We start from the raw sequence: 2,837 nt of genomic DNA on the forward strand, positions 1-2,837 counted from the left end.
ATTATATATGTGATTTATTAAGCCAATAGGCTTTTTCCCTATGGGACTTTAGCCGGGATTTTCTGATTTTCCGAGTTGTCGGATGCCGCAAAAACGAGAGGGCACCGGCTACGGTGCAACATATTTGCACCGGCCGGGCCCCTCCTCCATCCTTTCTCCGACGATTCCAACCTTACTTTGCAGGCGCAGGTACAAACGGCAGGCGCAAGTACAAAGGTCTCTTCCACTGCGCCGTATGTTGTCCGACGCCGCCCTCCGCCATCTCCTCCGCCATCCAGCTTGTCTAACAAGCAATAGGATATCCCGCCAGCTTTTTACAATTAATATCAACCAAACTCATAAATGACAAAACTTATGCAATTAATTTTTTTGTTTTAAATATATAGTAATATAGAAATAAAATAAATGTTGTTTATTTTATAGAAGTAATAAGTTTTTTAAAGAAAAATTAGTTGCTTGAAAGATAAGATTAAATCAATTGATTATTATATTAATTATATTATGAAATTCAATTAATAATTTAGTACATTAAAAAATAAAATAATATTTTTGCATAGTTATATTTAACATATTTAAGATTTCTAATTGATTTTGAAAAAAAAAAATTTAAAAAAATTGAAATGAAATAGTTTAAAATTAATAATTATAATAAATAAATTAATTAAATTTAACAATATTTTATTTCTTTTATAAATACAACATAAAAATACATATGTTTTCAAATTTGTTTATTTTTTAACATAGCTGTTTATGTGTTGTCTCCATTGTCATGTAACATTAATAGTTCCTCATTTATTTATTAAACTTATTTAATGACAACAAACTAAGCAAGTATCAATTTGTGATATTCTTCTCAAGATTTAAGTGTGTGATTTTGAGTCAAACTCATTGACCCATGTTTCATGAGTAGTGACTCAACATGAATCCATCTCTCATGAGTATAAATGTAACACTTAGCACTCATTGGATCTAGGTGATGCTCACAAGGGTGAAGCACCAATACTTTCTGAGAGGTCACCCATCCTAGTACTACTCCAGCTTGAGTGCGCCTAATTATGGAGTTTCATCCATGGAAATGATCTCCTACTTATCAAGTATCAATTTTTTGTACAAAATAATTCATAAGACAACCATGTTGAATATAATTTCTTAGATAGTTAACCTACTTAATCGTTTCATTTTATATATTCTATATCTTGTCATCTTATTTTCTTCTAAGTAAGAACGAGAAAAATTGCATGATTCTTAACCACATAAAATGTTACAAAAAAATTGCTTAATTTGACCATGTTATTCATAACCATACACATATGTTATTTCAACATTTGTGTTATTGCAATACTAAAGTTGGATCAAACGTTACATGCTAACTTTAATCAAATAACACATGGAAAGTTCAAGACAACATAAATATATGAAGATGATGAACAACTATTTTACCAAAATATAACTCAAAGCATCATAATGCTTTCACTACGAGACAAAATCAAATCCCTTGTAAAAGCACAAAATCAAGGATGTAATATTTGGATGATAAAATAATACAATATGTTTTGAAAATCTTTCATAGTGAAGCTCTTAGTCTTGACTTATATTGACCTCTCTTCTAATTGGAACCATTTTATCACTTCGATAAATTTACAAAAAAGTGTTGATCACCATCCTCCATATAAACATCATCAACACCTGCAAATATATTGTGTTAATAATAAAATTCATTTTCAAACTAAAGACACAATTGATTGAAGTTCATTTCGTATTTTCCTTACCATCTCTACTTTGCATTGTGTTCGTTCTTGCTATTGTTTGATTAAGATCAATAAAATATGGTTGCATGCTTTTTTGAATTTTTTGTTGATCATCTAATTCAAAAAAAGCATTAACCTTTAATATATATCATCAATAAATTTAAAATATAGTTGTCAATTTAATACTCATAATTATGTTTATTTCATAACTTCATTACCATATCTAGCTTCTATTGCATCATTTTTTGTTGATGCCTGATTAGATTCAATGGAATCTAGTTGCATGTATTCTTGATTTTTCTATTCATCATCTAATCCTGCAATAATATGAACATTTAGTATGTAAACTTTGGCAAAATAAATTTACAAACTAAAGACTCATAATTCATTGATTTATATAATGTCATTACCTTGACTAGTATCTATCACATCTATTGTTGTTAATGTTTGGTTAAGATCAATAGAGAAGGGCAACGCAAGTTGTTGAGCATCTTGTTGATCATCCAAATCTACATAAAAAACTTATATTTAACATTTTAACTTATATAAAATGTTCAAGTAGAAGTGGTTAGAACTATGAACCAAGTATTTTATTATAAAAGTAACAAAGACACTTAATAGCTAAAAGCTTACCATTTGGAAACTTCACTTCACCAATTGTTGTATGGTTTAGATCAATGGAGAAAGGTAATTGACGCTGTGGAATACTTTCTCGATCACCCAAACCTACAATGAAATATGATTAATACATGAAATGAAAATAAGAATTATTGCTATGTAATTATAAAAATACTTTTTCTTAAAAATACACTCACCTTGTTGCCTGATAATATCTCTTTCTTCTTGAATAGCTATATTTGAGCGATTTATGACCTTTTTCTTTTTCTTTTTCTTTTTGCATCCTATAGAGGGGAACTGAAAATTTTCATTCTCCTCAACTCTACTATTTAAGTTTCTAGAGAGGGATTTACGCTTTTTGTGAATGGAATGACTTTTTTTCATTTTACTTGGACTAAACCATGGTGCTATTCGTCTCATAGATATGTTATCTGAGCCAGGGATTGGTTTAAATTTGGAAGATGAAGCAAG

At 29.2% G+C, this 2,837-nt stretch overlaps 1 long non-coding RNA gene across 1 annotated transcript; it reads right to left on the reverse strand.

Moving 5' to 3' along the window:
- Positions 1-1,495: 1,495 nt before the first annotated feature.
- LOC149569594 (uncharacterized) lies at positions 1,496-1,834 on the reverse strand. Its single transcript, XR_016361758.1, has 2 exons — positions 1,770-1,834; positions 1,496-1,686 (listed from the first exon to the last, which is right to left on the reverse strand). It is a non-coding gene; the product is annotated as an uncharacterized LOC149569594 (long non-coding RNA).
- Positions 1,835-2,837: the final 1,003 nt, after the last annotated feature.

Source organism: Cupressus sempervirens, chromosome 3 (genome assembly GCF_028749045.1).
Source record: "Cupressus sempervirens isolate cs-2001-9-10 chromosome 3, ASM2874904v1, whole genome shotgun sequence".
Classification (NCBI taxonomy): Eukaryota; Viridiplantae; Streptophyta; class Pinopsida; order Cupressales; family Cupressaceae; genus Cupressus; species Cupressus sempervirens.